This window comes from Hippocampus bargibanti, linkage group LG12 (assembly GCF_051943395.1).
Source record: "Hippocampus bargibanti isolate YZ-2025 linkage group LG12, ASM5194339v1, whole genome shotgun sequence".
NCBI lineage: Eukaryota > Metazoa > Chordata > Actinopteri > Syngnathiformes > Syngnathidae > Hippocampus > Hippocampus bargibanti.
The window spans coordinates 8,433,829-8,453,322 of record NC_142745.1 but is presented as its reverse complement, the minus strand read 5'-3'; the positions used below and the strand labels follow the sequence as shown (position 1 = coordinate 8,453,322).

Here is a 19,494-nt window from a genome sequence, read left to right as displayed (position 1 = left end):
AAGCAATAATGTGACTGTTTGACTTTGACTTTGAGCCCCGGTGAGCAAATATATACTCGCAGGGACCTCTTATCTCGCTTGACCCCCTTGCCAGTCGCTATCTTGGCGGCAAAGTTGGACTTGCTTGATTGGCCATGTGATCAGAAACTTTGATTGAAGTTACTCGCTGGATTTGCTCTATTTCCTTGTGCTTGACGAATAAACCCTATGACAAAATGATTGGGACATCAGAAGATATGAAAATGAAAGAAAATCTGTTATTCCTCCATTTTTTTTCCTCTGTCACATGAACTCTCCATAAGAATTCCTTTTAACTCATTCACTACCATTCACAAATTTATTCTGGAATTGAAAATATGACGTTGAGCGCCATTTCCGAATTTGTTCAGGTTTTGTTTTCTCATACTTGGGTGCCGATAAAGCACTGCTCATTGTTTTTTTTTCTTTTCCCCAAGTTTGCAGCATTTCCCTTTTTTCCAGGTCAGCGCTTTATTCCAGCTTCAGCTGTTGTTCAAGCGCTATATAAACCAATATGAATGTATTGCATTGTATTTTGCATGGCCGCCCTCATTTCAAGCTCATATAACTCCAGACCCATATAATTTAGGAATTAACTCTTTTTTTTCTGATGAAAGAAGAGAGTCTAAGGTTTCTATGAGTATGTGGCATTACATGTGCGCACCGCGGCGCCTTGATTTCTTTCAAGTGCGTCCCAGCCTGACGCATTCCCACGCATAGAAATGTGTATATTATATAAGTAGCACGGGACAGAGAGATGAGAGGGAATCACGGGGCAGATTCACTCGGACTTGGACTCAGACACACACAGACTCGTAGAGACCCGCACGGATAGACTCCACCTCACCTGTAAATGAAGACAAACACTACAGAAATGTTTTTGATGTAGGAATGAAGAAAAGCAGATTTAGTAATCCCACATATATATAAACAACACAGATTGGATGATTTGATAAATACAGATGGAATCCTTGCCCCACATGAACTTAACTAGCAGCATAACCTTTCTAACTTCCTAGTTTTTGTTTTTTTCCCTGGAATGTAAATGAATCAAATTGCTTCCTGCCACCTTGAGTATTTCCTGATGCAAACCAAGAAAGTTGAACCATATGTAATGCAAAATGATTGTATGCGTAACGTCTGGGATGAAAGCACCACTGTGTCGACTGTGCCGCATTGTTTCCTCGCTTGAGTGAGCCCTGCTGACCACAGAGTGGAATCAACACACCGTCCGGTCGATGTGGGTTCGGTTCATCTAGGGTCAGCGTAGAGTTGACACAAGGCTGATTATGCAAGTGGAAGGGTCTTCCAAGGGGGACAGATAAAACCAGCGGAACTAGCCCGAATGAACCGCATATGAGTGAAACAAAGAATAAAAAAGATATCACTTTGTGGGATAAAAAAAACAAACATTTTTATTGTTGATTTGGACACCAAACTGGTCAGACTATTTCAACATTTCTTAAATAGGCGATATCAGCATTGTTCATACATTATAAAAATGGTTGGGTCTCGGTATGAAATGACAACATCAGGTAAATATATTGTTATGTATATATTAGAAGCATTTATACTTCTGACTTCACTTCCAATTGCAAATTATATAATTGACATGCAGCATAACAGCTCAATGCCCTTTCACCATCTGTGCTTTGATCGCTGGGCTGCACAAATTGACCTGAGTCTGCAGACCTCTGAGCCCTTCTGGCTTTACATTCCGTTCGCATTTCATTCACATATGCAGGATCCAAACCATTGAGTTATTTATAGACCACTGTCAGAATTTTCAAATCAATTCCACACATGACTGGAATCTCGTGTAACATCTTCGCCGGAACCATTTGAATTGTCTCAACCCCTCGATTGGCGAAAACAAATCTATGAGTTAGCCACAAAGTGGAGGAGATGCCTTATTTGTCTGTAAATGGATTGCCACCTCAAAACTGAGTCCACTGAGACTTAAACTGTATCTAATTAATTTTGTTCCTTTCAATCCTTGGATTTTTTTTCCCCACAAGAGAATCTCCTAAAAATATAAAGACGTCTGCAAACTGTGGACAAAATGCACATTTTGTCTAAAAGTGCAGTATGTGTAAAATAAAGCTCTAGAACAAGCCCAGCACGAGTCCCTGAAACCAGGCAAATAAAACCCAACTCAAATTAATTCACACCAGACACTTTTAACCGCAACGCACAGTTTCCTCCGCACAGTTTGCACACCTCACTTGTAAAATTGCTCTAAACAAACCATTTGATTGGCTGGACCCTTTAGGAGAAGATCCAATACATTTCCTGTGTGATTTTGAAATTATCACAAAAAGTGTCGGGGTCAAAGTAAGAAATCCGTGCAGCCTTCTTTTCATAGGCTTCTTTTCATAGACTACTAAAAGAAAATGAAGACTTTTTCAACTATATCAGGAGCATCCGTTCTTGGGGCTATAATCACACACACACTCTATTTTTGCCACAGTTCAACCCGTCCCGCTAAGCGCTACCACTATCCTACTTCCTCCTGTTGCCTTGGCAACGATTGGGGACATCATCAGACAGATTGGGATGCGAAAAGTATTTTTATCTCGGCCCATCGCTTTGCCTCATGTAGCGACGAACGGCCGCTTGTGTTTTTGGCAAGTTTTCACACCACATCTGGTGTAGCAAGACAGTCGACCCCCCCTAAAAATAGTCAACAAAACAATGAAGAGGCTTGTGAAAACGAGCTTATTTGTTGATAATCTTGAGAATTTATCACTTTTTTAAACCCCTCTGCTTACTTCAGCGAGCTTATATAGAATTAACTGTAAAAGCGCATTTTGCCTTTCGGTTGGCCATGATTGTTTCGTTTTTCTTATGATGTCATCACACAACACGAGTTATGGGCAAGAGTAAAACGGTAAATTAAAAACGAAATATTTTTAAAATCCTGTCATGGTTGTCATTCAACACAATATTTGAGGTTATAGCCGCGCACGAATAGAGCACGGGAGCAACAAAACAAAAGCAAATACTGTCGAGGGTTTTAATAATATGCATGCGCTTGCATCTCTGTTTTGGCTGCCAAGTGAAACATGGTCGCCAATGTCTGTAACGCACTTGATGAGTTAAGTGAAATTTATTGCGATGTATAAACTCACATCTCCGTCGTGCCTGCTCAGTAAAATATTACCTCAATTTAGAACTATAATCATGTATTATGCATGTAAGAATATTCTTCCTATACGGTCTCCATACGACTGATGTCAGAGTTTGGTTCGCATTGCCGGCAGTAAGTCGGAATCGTTTCCAGTGAGGGTTGGGCTCCGCCAAGGCTGCCCTTTGACACAGATTCCGTTCATAACCTTCAACAGAATTTCAAGGTGTAGCCAAAGCGTTGAAGGGCTCCGTTTTGGTGGCCTCAGTATAGTATCTCTGCTTTTTGCAGATGATGTGGTACTGTTAGGGCCTTCAAGCGGGTCTCTCTAACTTTAACTGGAGCGTTTTGCAGACAAATGTAAAGCGTTTGGGATGAGAATCTTTCTCCATCGGGTGTCCAGGCTCTGCCTTCGAGTTAAGATGAGGGGCTCAGAGTCGAGCTGCTTCTCCTCCACATAGAAGCTAGCCAGATGAGTATGCTCGGGCATCTGATTAGGATGCCTCCTGGACGCCTCCCTGGTGAGGTGTTCTGGGCATGCCCCACTGGCAGAAGACCCCAAGGACGACCCAGGACACACGAGAGAGACTATGTCACCCAGCTGGCCTGGGAATGCCTTGGGATCCTCCAGGAAGAACTGGAAGAAGTGGCTGGAGAGAGGGAAGTCTGGGCTTCCTTACTGAATCTGCTGCCCAGGCGACCCGACCCCGGATAAGTGGCAGATGGATGGATGATGAGTAATCTTCCTTGTATGTAAGGAGTCCATCCAACCTTGTCTCCATTTTCTGATCTGCTTTAATCCTCACAAGACTCACGGGGCGCACTGACATCTCTCTCAGCTTTCCCTTGGCAGTAGGAGGGTACACCCTGAACTGGTTGCCAGCCAATTGCCGGGCAACAAAAGGAGTCAAAGGTTAATTTGGGAACTCATGACTGATTTCCCCCTTAGTTAACACATCAGGTATTATCCTTGTAAGTATGTTTTCCTTTTGCTTCCTATGTATGACAGACGAGTACCGGCGATGACATAGTCAAAAACTGAAAGAAACTGAGGAAACTTGAGACCCGTGACACATGTGTGATGTCGCCGGATGCTCAGTACAATATGACTCCAAGTTCCCATCTATGATCCAGGTCAGTTCGAGTTATTTTGTTGGCCAATCATTTTGTAGCTGACTTTTGAACCACCTTTCTAATGCTCTTTTTTCCTGCCCAAAACTGTGGAAAGCCTTCTTTCACCTTTGTCCCTTAATGTGAGCCAGCATGCCAACTCTTTGTGCAAAGGCATGCGCTGGGATGCAATCATGTTACATAACTCTCCGAGATTCTCCTCAGAGGCGACTTGACACGTACGAATATATGAATGCATATTAATGCAGATGCTTCCGCTGATTCGAATCTACATTTCAGAGATGTCCCTCTATGTCACCACTGAATTGTAACGCAGGACAATCATCTGGTTTTCTAATGTTACATCTTTCCTGCAGCCTCTGGAGATGTGTGTTATAACCTTTTTTTCAAGTGAGTCACCTCGTCGAGGTAGTCAACGTTTTATGTACAGCAAGGGCGACCCTGGGCCAAGTCATTCACACAAGGCTGTTTATTCATAGCACTTTTTTTCCCCTTTTTTAAAATAGCTGCTCGGCTGAAGAGAAAGAAGCATGTCGTTGCGTAACTGCCACCCACACTCAGCTCACCCCCCCCCCCCCAAATCCATGCAAAATGTAGATGGTTGAAATACAACATCCAAGTCCGTGCAGGAGAAGAGATCAGGATCCAGGCTCTAACTATCCTTTTGTACTTTTAAAGAGCTCAAAAGAAAAGACGTCTGCGGCTTTTCTTTCTGTTTTGTGTGTAGGACACGTACATGGTGGACTTCTGGTTAACGCTCGTGTTGTTTTACCTCAAAGAGACTCAACCTGAACTTAGTTTTTCTTCTTTCACTAATGCTAGAAAAATGTTGAACAACCGCGACCCCTTGGTGGTCTTTGGACTATGACTGCGACAGCCAGGAATGTGGATCACGTGACAATTCTTTGGAGATGCCTTGAGGAACATCTTGTTTTAATCTACAAGAGTGTCTGAGGTCTGGTGAGATTTAAAAATCAGGGCTTTACTATTAGAGGCTTTCTTGAAGCCTTATGCCTTGATAATATTAGTTTTTTTGGGGGGAAGGTTTGGAGTTTCACTCTCAATTAATGTTTCAACCATCCAACTATATCATTTACCTCTCAATATCCATGTCCTCAAGATCCAACGGGTGCTATTTTTGAGACATTCCCCCGCCCTGTGAGTGTCCTCGGTCTCCTCCATATTGACTCAAAGATGTTGAATGCCTTATGATCGTGATATCAAGGGATGCTACCATATCCTACTGAGGTAGTATGAGTATAAGTAAGTATGAGCGTGAAATTTTACCCAAGCCCGAACCATTACCACAAAATTTGCCTTCAATCAAACCTGAACTCTAATCCCAAACCCAAACATATTGTAATCCCATACACATGAACCTCCACGTTATCCACAATTTTAAGACCAACCCTAACAGGAACTCTGACCCCTTAACCCCAATCAATCCCTAAACCCCATGCAGAAAATATGGTGACTTCTATTGACACAAAGCAATGAAGCCCTCTTCCACGAAGCAGCCAAATTTCACATGTCAAATCTGATCGATGTACGTGGTGCATGCAGTGGACTGCCAAACTACAACAATGACACCCCCCCCCCCCCCAAAAAAAAAAAAAAAAAAAAACCTCATGTCATAATCATTTCCACTCATGTGGAGTCAAACGTAGTGACGATTGTGTGTCAAGGACTTAATTACATGCAACCGAATCAGCAGGGATCATAGTTTGCCATAATCACCAATGTTCTAAGCACATTGACATCTCATTAGCGTGTCACCTCGTGTTCTCATTGAATTCATACACTAATACCATGCCTGATTTTGTTTTGTGCTCCTCACTTACATTTAAATTGCCACCCCCCACCCCCTTCCCCCAAGCTCTGCAACCCTCATCACCGGATGCTTTGCCACTGTCCGTCTCACCTCATTACAGTCCATTATCAACAGGGAAAGCACAGATGCAGAATCTGGAATGTCAACAAACAGGAGATACATGATAGCCTGTGCGAGTGTGTGCGAGTGTGTGTGTGTATGCGTGAGTGTGTATGTGTGTGTGGGTGTGTGCACACTGTAAACTTAATGAGCAGCAACAGATCTACAAATCCCATGGCCAGTTTGTCTGTGCTGCTTAATGGCCAAAATTATGCCCGGCCCGGTGGTTAATGTAAGAGAGACATTATATAAATTATACAGTGATACCTTGGTTTATGAACTTAATTGGTTCCCAGACAGAGTGTATAAGGTGAAAATTGTGTATCCCAAAAAATAATTTCCCATAGGAAACCATTAAAATGAGAATAATCCGTTCCCAGGTCCCCATAAAACATAATTTGCTACTTTCTAATATTCTTAGCCTTGAAAACTACACAAAATATACCTTATTTTATGTATAATAAATGTGCTATGGTATTATAATTAAGGAAATAAACTGTACTGTATAATAAAGTCGTTTTATTTACCTGTGTGATGAACAATCACTAGTTGTGAATGACAAATACAATTATTTATGCTGCTACTTGTCATGTCAAAGAAACTATGGGAGTAAAGTTTTTCCTTCCCTAAACTCTCACCGAAAGCTTCACCCGCTCGACTTCAACAGAAGCCAAACAATACAAATTCATCATTAGCTGTCACTCGCTTCTCATTTCCCCCCAATTGAACAATTTGTGTGTCATCACATGCCCAGCCGTGTTCTTTCTCATGTCCTTATGCAAACCCACGACTCCCTAGATACTGTTTGTTTTACTCTTCAAATTGCGATATGCTTCTTGTCTACTATTACAACACTTGCCACTTCCTCATCTCTCCCCCGCCGCCAGGATGTTGAGAGAGGCTCAGCTTGGTTTCGACACTAACACCATCAGTGTCCAGATTAGAAAGAAAATGCGTGTTAGAAAGAGAGAAAAGGCAGACCAGTTTTCAACAGTTTTCAACATGAAACCTGACACATAATCCGAGACAGAATGGTCTTCTGTGGGAAAGTCTCAGTCCGTCCTTGGCCCCCGAGTGACAGATCCTGCCATTTGATCTCGGGCCGACACATTCCCCTCGTATCAGACGACTCGGCTGTCCATGTCCGCTTCTTGAACCTCTCAAACACACGCATGAAGAAACGATACACTTAAGCTGTTCCTAACAATGTATACCTATAAATGCCTATGAAGTTAGTTAATGGTAAACACAATAATCTTTAACAAAAAGACACCAACAACAAAAGCCACACAAGAGGAAAAAAAGAAGAAAATTTAAAATGGGATTACAGGAGGACCAGGCTGTCGTTGAGGTCGAGTGGGCAGCATTTGTTATCAGATCAAATGTAAGTTAAAACAACATGAAAGTTTCTTCAATGAAATGAAGTGCGGGGATGTTTTTCCCCCGTCAATCAAAGCAGAATCCTTGACACAATGCTCCTGTGAAATGGTCTTCCAGCAGATCTTGCCTCAAATGATTGCAGGACAATCCTTCCAGCAGTAGCCGCATTTCGATCATTACTACGGAGCCCAAACTCCAAGCTGGAGAGGGCTTGGGAGAAACTATGAGAAGCAGCAGAAAAACAGGCCAAAATCCAAATGTCAGAAGCCGAGGGCCGAGAATGACAATATACCAGTGGCGGGCCGTCAGGGCCTGCAAGGCCTTCTCTGCTGACCTAAAAATATCTGAATCACAGACTAATGTGAATTTTATTTTGTCCATAAATTTTTATTAAATAATTCCAAATTGTCTTTCAGCTTACTTTCATTGCTTTTCCGATGTTGGGCTGCTTCCACAAATATATATTCGTATTTAACCATTTAATTAATCACATTTCAGCCATCATTTGTCACCAAGGACAGAAATCTACCTGGATCCCTTCACAATCAGTTCTGCAGGGCCTGCCGCATTAAATGTGGTGTCAAAGACTGTTGCTTAAACTAATATCCGTTGCTTTAACCATTCAGATTTCGAGTTGGTGACACGCAGGGCCTGCTCACAGGCCTCGGTCACGTCAGAGGTTTCGCAAACTATAATCGGCTAGTCACCAGTTAATCACAGTATCACTTGCCGCTAGTGACAGCAGCGTACTGGCCAGAGCTAGCACAATGTATCTGGAGCAAGCTGCGTAAGTAAATACATTGTTGTGTTGATTTAACTGCAGTTTTGTCAACCCACAATAGCTGAAGGAGGAGAAGAAATGGATTTGGTTGCAGATTTACTGTTAAAGCCATTTTCAAGACAGGCTTTTCAAGAAAGAATGGACATTAAGAAAAGTCAGAAATGTGTCCCAATCCTGTTGTTCAATCTCCTCTGCTGTGTGAAAGGGCAATTTTTGACCCCATATCATGAATCCACATGTTCATGGTAAAAACTGAAACCGCTTAATGACAGTATTTCTTTCTTCACAAGTTATTTCTTGGCTAGCAGGACCCTCTAGTAAATCACAACCCACCTTTTATTTACAGTCACAGGTTGGATTGATACAGACATAGCACTACTGAAAGCCCAGGGGTGATATACACGGCCCGCCACTGCAAAATACAATCCTAACTTTTAGTAATTTTAGTTCGAATCCCATCATGTCAGGTCTAGACATGACGACCTCCATATTGACTTAAAGATGTTGAATGCCTTGTGATCGTGATATCAAGGGACGCTCCATATCCTACTGAGGTAGTATGAGTATAAGTAAGTATGAGTGTGAAATTTTACCCAAGCCCGAACCATTACCACAAAATTTGCCTTCAATCAAACCTGAACCCTAATCCCAAACCCAAACATATTGTAATCCCATACTTTTAAAACCTGGGCGGAGTGGATTTGGAATTGCATGCCTAAAACCTAACTCAACCCCTGACTCTAAAACAAATACCTACTGTATACCTATATGAAAGTATACCCAGAGTGCATTCAATCAAAAAAATTGCTTGTGCAATCTGATGATAGATGCAGACAATTTTTGGGACACCCCTCTACATGGCGCACACCTGATACCCAAGCCATACTCTCCCCTTCCGTCAATGTTCTCTGGCAGCTGCCTTCCATATCGAGTTGCGACACCCAACCTGAAAATAGATGCCTCAGCCATTAGCGTCCAACCTAATAACCACAAGCTTCCTGTCCAGCCAATGATAGCCATCTGATGTTTCACAGCAACCGGACAAGGATGGCTTTGTGGTCCTCAAGTGTGAGGCTCATTGATAGCAAACAGACAAACATTTTTGTGCAGTCTTCACAATGTTATTGGGCCACTCGATCCACAGATAAGCGCCACATGTTGGTTCCGTGGACATATGTCCTTTCCATTGAATCACGTATTCGTTCATGGTTATCTAGCATGCAAAATGTGTGACATTTCTCATCATTTTGACAGATGAGATTTGGGAGTATGAAACACAAGTCGTATCAATGACTCATCAAGGGAAAGGCGTGATCCACCCATTGATACGCTAACAAACTATCTGAGATCATGATGTATGAACAAGTAACTCAACAGCTGGAGAAGAATAACATGCTTTTCTCCCCATGTCCTGACAACTGTAAGGACATTAGTTATATTGGCCACTATAGTAGGTGATCCAGGGTCGCCATAGCAATGACCTTTGCTATTCTTCGAATGACAAGCTAATGTACAGGTATACCATGCTATTTACCTGCCTAAATGGCTCGTTATTAAACCTTTAGGGACAGCGGTTAATACGGCCACCACACATGCACACACATGCACACGTACACACACACACGTGCATATACATACACAACATCACGAGAAGGTTCTACCCCGGCTGTCACTATGGCAACTGGGGCACGATGATAACCACTTGGGTTTTCACGCATGAGTGTTTGTGTGTGTGACAGCAATGTTGGGATTAACCTCTTTGGATAAGCAGAGGCATCTCCTTGCCAGCAGTCAGAGAAAAAGATAGTGGAAGGGTTTTCACTGCTGGATGCTTTTGATCCCCTGCGTAAAAGATGAAGAGTGTCGGCCTAGCAATTCTGAGTTGACCCCCACAAGATGAAGGCTCCACCAAGTGTTTATTCAATACGAGGCTTTCCCATATGAGGAAGAAAGTGGAGGTGTGATTGGCTGGTGACCAGTTTAGGGTGTTCGTGATCTCTCTACTTGCGTAGTGGAATGTGATGTTACACCATTCATTCATACCAAATTTCCTTATATTAAAAGCATAGGTAACGATTTGAGCAACACTTATATTATGAATTATCTCAATAAAAGAGCAATACAGTAAAACTATTCACACATTAAATATGCTTGGAACAAGATAATGTCGATTATCAAGCTATCTTTTTAGCTAGCTAGCTGTGTAACTGGCTGGTATATGTTTTCTTCTCTATTTCCAACCACTGTTGATTTATTTATTGAGCTTATTTTCACCCTGTTAAGGCCATATCTTTCTGAGCAGCTGAAACAAAGATATGTTAAGTACGATTACCTTGTTTTGCCAATGTTAACGTACATATCATATCGTGACATAAATCGGTGTAAGGATCCACTCACTCTTCATTCGTTTAAACTCAGACCACCATCATGGACTGAACTAGCGGATATGGTTTATGATTCATAGTCGAGGTTCGCTTGTGGTTCTTGGCAGAAGCCCTCCATGATGATGTCATGCTTGAGTGTATCGATTGGACTCATTACTCTCGCTCGCTCTGTCTTTCGTTCATCTTTTCGTCAATCTCCCCTCCCCCCTGTACCTCATCAGAAACCAGATGCCGCTGCTAAAACAATAAAACTGCCATCCAGAGGATCACGACAACGCATCATAATCGCACGAATCAATAATTTCCAGTCAGGAGGAACGGAGGTAGCGTTGCTGGATGGCGCAGTGGGAAGATGAGGGCTTGGAGTTGGATTACATTTAAAGTGCACAAGTGAATCGATCGTTTGTAGAAGCTTTTTGGCAGCCTTCAGCTTCTCTCGCGGGATGTGCAGGCTCGTTCTCGCTTCGGCACAAAAACACCAGATTGAGTTTCACATTCGAAGAGCATTACACACCTCATCAGTTTTTAACAATGTACAAAAAACAAGAAACAGTTAGGGTCCATGTTTTTTATAGTATGGGATAATTGTGTGTGTGTTTTCTCAGACTCATCAGTTGTCTGTAATTTGCATCATTTACAAACTTTTTTCGATTATATATTACTTGCCATCTTTTAAATGCTAATATGACTGATAGATGTTAGAATAAGGGGTGTGGCAGTGGTTAACTGGTTAGCAGTTCTGCCTCACCGTGTACATATGAAGGGTTTCTATTCAAGATTTGGCCTTCTTGTGTTTTCTCCGGGGGCTCCGGTTTTCCAAAGAACACTCTGAAATGTCCTGACATGTGAATGAAAAAAGTTCTTTGTCTATGTATGTGTGCCCTGTGATTGGCTGGCAACCAGTTTAGGTTGTGTCCCATCGATTCAAATGGCAGTTTTTTAAAGAGATGAAAATTAATTATTGCAAAACCTCTGTCTATAATGTTGTGACACACAATCGCTAATATTCAATAGATGTTATTTTATATATCTAGCTAGCAAGACAGGTAGGTAGGTAGGTGGGTACATAGATATGTGTTTATGTTGTCCAGAGGGAAAGTAGCATTGTGCTTTGCAGCAGTTTTTTTCACTTGGAGCTAAGACCTTAGACAAAGCGGAAAGAATGATTCAGAATGGCAGTCATCTTCACAGAAAACAGATTCAAATTTCATAAAAACTTGAACATCTTAAATGTATTTGCGGTTAATCAGAGGCATATTAAATGGTGACGGGGTGTGTTGCCGACTGCCATTTGACATGATTGGTTAATTCCGGGCATGGCTTCATCCCAGTTATGAGGATGTGCATGGCTTCGCAGCTCCATTATTGCAGTTTATTTTGACATCCCCTTCTCGAAAACATTTGAAAAACAATATTGAGTTGTACGGGTTGTAGGTGACATTCATAATGTAAAAACGTTTTTACATTATTTTTAAGATATTCATCTATGTATTTTTTTCAATATATTTTCAAAACTGTCATTTGAACAAGAGTAGGTAGACTTTTTTCCATTATCCACTGTAAACATGCAACTAATGTGGAGACTGCACTTGTCAGCAAAAAAATAAAATAAACAGAAATTCATGATAACCACTTTGTGCAATAGAAATAACAAAATATTCACTGTCAAAAAGGTCAATCACTCCTGCGGAACCAACATGATGTGTCATGATTATGTCATCACTCCAGTCGACACTTAATATATATAACTCGATAACTACCGCTGTTAGTGAAATCAACAGAATGTTTATGCCCGTTCACATCTAATAGTGCCCTCCATCTTTTTGCTCAGAAGTCGTTGTTGTTCATTCATAAGAGAAATGTAGGCACTGGCTTTGGCTCCCTCTATACACTATTTTTCTCACTCGCTTGCAGGCCCCTCCCAGCCCTGTGTGGCTTTTACTTGAATGGTATATGAAGCAGAAGAGGCTGAATGAGAGGAGATTAGCCAACACTGACTGCTTCCCTTCTGAAAACACACACACATGCACACATGCACATCCGTATCTCTGGTTCAGAATTCTCTGTGAGAAGGGATCTGAGGGACTATTAATTCCACAATAATACACACACATACTGTAGACATACACACACATAGCCGTCTGCTGTCTGCAATTCATTCATTAATGGAGCCACATGCTGCACATCTCACATCACTCGGGCCTTCACTCCCGCTGGCGTGCATAGGTTGTGCCCATCTTGTGTCACGTGGCACAATCCACAGCATACAACGGCGTGTACGTTGACATATGTGTGTGCGTGTCTGTGTGTGTATATGTGTGTGCATGTGTGTATTTGTGCATGCGCGTCACCATCAAGCATGTTGGTGCTTACCCTCCCACAAAAAAAGGAGATGAATTAACCCCCACATGAATGCGTGCGTAATTGTGTTCCGTGCATCACTTTCTGTTCTCGGGCCGCCATCGTTTCTGAGTCCCGCCCCTCCTCTCGCGTGGATCACATGGCCTCTGCAGAGGAGAACACGAGGCAGAAGCAGCCGTGCAGAGAAAGAAGGGAAAACATAAAAATAAAATAAAAAGAAAAGAAAATTAAATTTTCAGGAAATGAGTTCACAATCATGCATGTGGTAATTAGTCCAAAAAAATCGGCCTGTAAGCTTCCTGTTTACGCTTTAAAATATAACAGTTTTGATCTCACTTGTCCTTATTGAGGTCAGAGGTGATCCTTGCAGACTTTAGGGCAAGAGAAGGTGTCCACACTGGACTGGTTAGCAACACATCATAAGCCACTGATACCCAACCATGTAATGGAAGTACATTTGGTGTAAAAATAACTTGGACTTTTGTAAAACAAATTTCTAGTTGTCGCCAAATCGGCTTACAAATGTAGAGGTGAATTTGGTGCCTGATTAACTAGCACTTGTAGAAATGTCACAGTCGCAGGCAGGCTTGCCGTTGTCTGTATAATTTAAATGTGCAGTGGTGGCAAAAATAAGCTGCTGGTGTTCAAAAATGTACTTGCAGTTGTAGAAAAAGAATGTAGGCACGAACGATTCGTCGCATATTTTTGCGCTTCCATCTGAACTTGTGACTCGTGCCAGCTCGAGGTTCTATTTTCTTCATTTAAAAATATCCCAACTAGAACAGTGGAGTGGTTTGCACAGGTGTCTCACAGTTTGAAGATGTGAGTTTGAATCTCTGTTTGATCCCTTTCTGGGGGATAGTTTGACTTCTCCACTTCTATGTTTCCATCTCGATTTCATCAATCGATTTCAATGTGAGTGTGATTGCGTTGGCGACCAGAGTATAACGCTTTCTCTTGCCTACCTTAAAGGACAACCGACATCACTTTTTTGTTTCCTAACTGACATCAGAAAAATGTTTTATAGCATCTAAAATGCCCAAAACACGCAACGCAGTATGATATTTTTAGTCAAATGCAAAACACAAATAAAAATGAGTTAAAGTGTCCCAAAACTACTTCAAAATGACCTTGGAAATGCCGAGTTTCAGAAGGTCCTGCCCCCTTGTTCGTGACGGCACGCCAGGACGTCTTGCCTTGCTCTAGAATCAAAACAATGGCTTCAGATTCGGAGAAGATGCTTTCTTGTTACTCATCAAGTTATGAATATGATTCAAATAGTTCTGAAGAGGAAAGCATAAATGTTTGCAATCGATTAAAGAAGTCCTTCCGTATCAATTCGAGCCGTCAGGACTCCAATGTAGCGTCCCAGAAAATGCACAAGATGGCGCCCAAGCTCTGTTGGAAATGGGCTGATTTGTCTGCTGGGAATTTGTGTCAACTAGTATCAAATAGTAGTCTTGGTGCAACACACAACGATTCAGTTATGATTTATTCGCGTTATTTATGTGTTTTCTTTCTAATTTCGCCATCAACACGTAGTTTTCAGACCAAACAAAGTATCAAAAATGCATTGTGTGTCGCTTTCTCAGTCAGGGGCGTTCCAAATGTGACATCACGTTAGGCATCGTCATCAACTCGAAAACAGACTTCCTGAATATTCATTGCAAATCTTAAAACGTAAAATATAGCTATATGCCGTGGAATCTTTGTAAAATACGCTCAGTAGAAGTCATTTGAGGTGATTTTACAAATTATGGACACAACTCGTCCCGAGGTGTCAGCTGTCCTTTAAGGCAGCTTGCTGGTCTCCACCACATCTGCACTGAAGAAAAGTGACAGAAAAAATGAATGGATGTGACGTCTGATAAGGTGTGACTGCTCAAGTTAAAGACTACAACCCCTTGATGTGTGTCAAGAGAATTTACTCCCTTTACAGCACAGGTGTCAAAGTCAAGGCCCGCGGGCCATATCCGGCCCGCCACATCATTTTTTTCGGCCCGCGAAAGCAGATCAAACTTGTTAAATTCCATGATGATTGCTAAAATCTGAGCCAAAATTTCATATTTTTGGATGTCAACCACAATAAAAGTCATTATTCTTGACTTCAGATTTGAAAACGAGTTATTCATTAATTTGCTGTGTGCTGTATATGTAATATTTGAAGGGATTTAAACATTCTAATGGGTTCCCCAAATTCATAACGGCCCTCGAGAGGAAACCATAACTACAATGTGGCCCGCGGCAAAAAATGACTTTGACACCCCTGCTTTACAGTTTCACGTGCCTATTTATTTGTTGTTGTCAAAATCCCAAATTTAGCATTGTTTTTGGTTTCTACACTGCACCCATCCAATTTTTCTGCACATTTCCTCCTCACACATCTTGTTCCTCAAGTCAACACGTCACATGATTCATGGTTTTCACTGCATGGGCGTTCTGGGGATGAAAGCATCCAACAACTATCTTTTCCACCCGGTGTTTCATCAACACCTTCGCGCAGAATCTAGTGCAGTATGTGTGATTAAGAACATGTATGTCGACAGAGAGAGAGAGAAAGTAGGATAAAGAAAAAGTGTGCTTTTTTTTTTTAATCCACCATCGAGCGGTTGCTGGCTTTAAATAGCACTCTTGACTGTACGTCCGTCCAAGATAATTACATGCGCGACGACAGCACACGCTCAAGGGGATACAATGGAAGGAAATGCCACACTTACACTATACCGCTGTCCGATGTTTCAAACAAACTACCTGTACTTTATTATCCTTGCTTCACATCGCCGATAGTGTTGTGATGTAGTGTGATCCAGTCTTGTGTGCGGGCACCGTGGGATTGCTTACGATTGAGTGATGGTGTGAATGTGGGGATGAAGTAACACAGTTTTTTTTTTACTTGTAAGGTTACAGCTAGTGTAAAATACCATTTTTGTGAAAGTATAACATTTGGTGAAATAAATTAAACTTTCTTGGTTTCTCATATGTTTACTTTTTTGTAAAATTACTATTTTGCCTCAACTTGATCTCCACTGTTGCAATATTAATTTATTTCTTGTATAATTAGAACTCTATTGAAATGTTCACTTTGTGCTGAAAAAAATGAATTTTTAAAAATGTACTTTTATTGTTGTATTTTTTTATTATTTTACCATATTTTCCAGTGTATATGGTGCACCGGAGTATAAGGTGCAGTGCACCCCCAATGATGGTGCATTTTCATACTTACGACCATGACCTCCAGACCCTATTTTTAAAATTGTAATTCTACGCCTGGCACCGCAACGCGCTAGCATGCCGGCAAAGCGTACGACAATTTTGGCCAGCCAGCCAGCGTCTCATTCTCACACAGCAATCAACCGTGTGATGGCACCAGAGGGGGGGGGGGGGGGTGCGAGTCATTTAGCCTCCGAGTCTCTATTCAACATTTTGAATGGATTTCGACTTACGACCATTTTGACTTACGACCGTTTGGTCGGAACGGAACTCGGTCGTAAGTTGGATGTTACCTGTATGATATGTCAATATATAAAATTTGTCCAAATATAAGGCACACCACATCATAAGGCGCTACAGTAGAGCCTGGGGTTACGCACAACTTCTTCTACAGAGGGAAACGGAGTCGGTCGCTGCTGACAGTAGTTGCGAGACCTGTTGTGGCTCAATATTACTTCACATATAAGGCGTATCAGTGTATAAGGCGCAGGGTCATATTTGGAAGAAAATTAAGGCTTTTCGGTGCGCCTTATACACCGGAAAATACACTTTTATTTTGGAAAATGACAAATTCTTCTTATGACATTGATGATTTAGTAATTCTAGAATTAAATGTCCCTCCTTGTGGTTGTAAAATCATGACCTTTTCCGAAAAAAAATCACCATTTTATTTTAACTTACATTTTTCTCATCATATCCTGCCTTTTTTTGTAAGGTTATGACTTTTCTGGCAAAATCGTTTTCTCAAATATGACAAACAATACCTTTAAAGTACTGCATTGTTCTTCATATCAACACTTTTTTTTCAAAGAATATAGTCAGACAGCTTGTGTAACAGGGGATTAAAAATACATAGCAAAGCGGCAAGAAGAAACCAGAGTATGCTTGTGTGGGGGCGTACTGTGAAAACTTATTACTGTGTATCCCGTGTCATAAATGTTTCTACACGATGCATGAGGGAATCATTGTAGTACCATTTGGGATACCTTGGTAGTGATGACAGGCTGTTGTTTTCTCTTTAGCTACACATTATTATGATCCAAGCCACTTATTCTCAAGGTGGTCGCGGCCATGTTGGAGATGCTTCCAGCCATTTTTAGGCAATAAAATGATTTTACCATCAGAACAGTGAATAGTTGAGTTCGACTAACAGTAATTTGTTCTCCCCACCCACACACATACAACATTCTGTTCATGTCACAATTTTTTTTTACTTAAAAAACAACTCATAAACTACTCATACTCAAACTCATAAAAAAAAAAAAACATTTGAAATTTTGTCATAAAACCCCAAAATTTACAAAAGCAAATTATGTTGCCTCCAGAATGTTAGATTTGTCACCAGCTTAAAAAAAAAAACTATTTGTGCCACAAAAAAAGCTACATGAAATGTTGACATAAAAAAGCAACACAAAGCAACTGTGTATTGTCACACTAAGCGCCATGTTTCATGTTATGCGATAAAAGTTCGATATAAATTTTAGTGAATGGCAAATCTACAGTAAAATGTGTTTTTTCCCCTCTCAAAGTTCAACAATAGCCGAAATAATTTGTCTGCAATTCTTAAAACATTTGCAAAATGAAAGGTATTGTAGCAATTTTTTTATTAACGTTTAGCACCTTGGCAGGCGAAGAATATTTGTGTGTGTGTGTGTGTGTGTGTGTGTGTGTGTGTGTGTGTGTGTGTGTGTGTGTGTGTGTGTGTGTGTGTGTGTGTGTGTGTTTGTGTGTGTGTGTGTGTGTATTAGATTGAATTATTTAAAATCATGACCACAGATTATACTTGCCCGAAATTGCTCTCCACATTCCTCCCCAGTTGACTTATATAACGTCATTGATACATTTTCTTTTCACTTTTGCTTCTTCCCGCTTGTGTGCTTTTCCACTAGCTTTCCATTCATCCGGAAACATAAATAAAGAGAAAAAAAAAGAACCATCAAGATAAATAGAGGTCCACAAAGAGCAGTAGGCGGTCCATGTGCAGCGTTGCAGTTCTCTGATTGGTCGGCATAAGGGAATGAATGAGAGGATTTGCCACATGTCACAGTGTGTGAGGCTATGGCGGCACCATTGGAAGCACTGCAGGGAGGGAAGGAGGAAGAATGATTCATTTCTCTCACTTTCCGCCAGCGTCAGCGACACTGCGGCTCACCCTTGAACCCATCACGGTTACCAAACACAACCACTCCTGACACCTCCAGCGGACTTGATCAGCACCCACCGGCCACCGCTACTTCTTGACCTGATACATTTGCATACGCCGCCACCACGATTCACTGGTCGACCTGCATTCGCTAATCAGGTTGGTGAATTTGTTAGTGGGCAACTTAGTCAATTGTTGATTCATTGGTGAGAAGTAACATAAGGTAAAAACAAACAAACAAACAAAATAAATAACAAATAATATGACAACACAAAGACACAGAGAGTCATTCAGTCTTCAGCACTTTCTGTACCCTCTTTGTGACATGAAGCAGTTCTAGATGAAAGAGGAGAGGATCAAAGCATCCTTTTCAGCAGTGCATCTACTACAAGCTAAAGGTTGAAAGCAAACACGCTGCTGTAGCATCCATTGATGAAAAGAGATTGTCTCACATCTCCTGTCCCACGTAAATCTGCTTCAATTCCAAGCCGCGACAGTTCCACATACTCATCGGCCATCTAGCCGCAGACTGTCCAACAGCACCGACCTTTCTGCTGAACAAAGCGGGGCTGTGAAATGTATTATTATTATTATTATTATTATTATTATTATTATTATAACAATCACTAGGTTGTACTTTATTTTGGTGTGAAAGCATGAAGCCGCCTCTTTCACAGCTGTGGTTGCAGCTATTTTTGAAATCGAAAGCTTGTCACAGTGTCAGCGTGTGCAGAGAGCACGCTCTCATTATTGGAGAGAAACATGGAGGAATCAGCCAATTTATTCCCCGTTGGCTTCGGGGTACCTGGCCTTTTCTCTCCTCACTAATAATACCTTCTGCTGCTTCCTACTCCTCTAACAGTCTATGTCGAAAGCATTTGCTTCCATTGAATTCATGCCAATAATTGAGCAATTGAGTCTGTTTGGACTTCTTTGTCATCATATTTTAAAAGAAACACCTGGCATGCAAGAATAATGAGCACAGGAGGAAGATGACTATCATCATGCCGGTGTGCCAAACACTTACAC

At 41.4% G+C, this 19,494-nt stretch overlaps 1 long non-coding RNA gene across 1 annotated transcript; it reads left to right on the top strand.

Moving 5' to 3' along the window:
* Window positions 1–1,444: 1,444 nt before the first annotated feature.
* LOC148890326 (uncharacterized) lies at window positions 1,445–18,620 on the top strand. The gene is made up of 3 exons (XR_016116728.1): window positions 1,445–4,279; window positions 5,099–5,231; window positions 18,453–18,620. It is a non-coding gene; the product is annotated as an uncharacterized LOC148890326 (long non-coding RNA).
* Window positions 18,621–19,494: the final 874 nt, after the last annotated feature.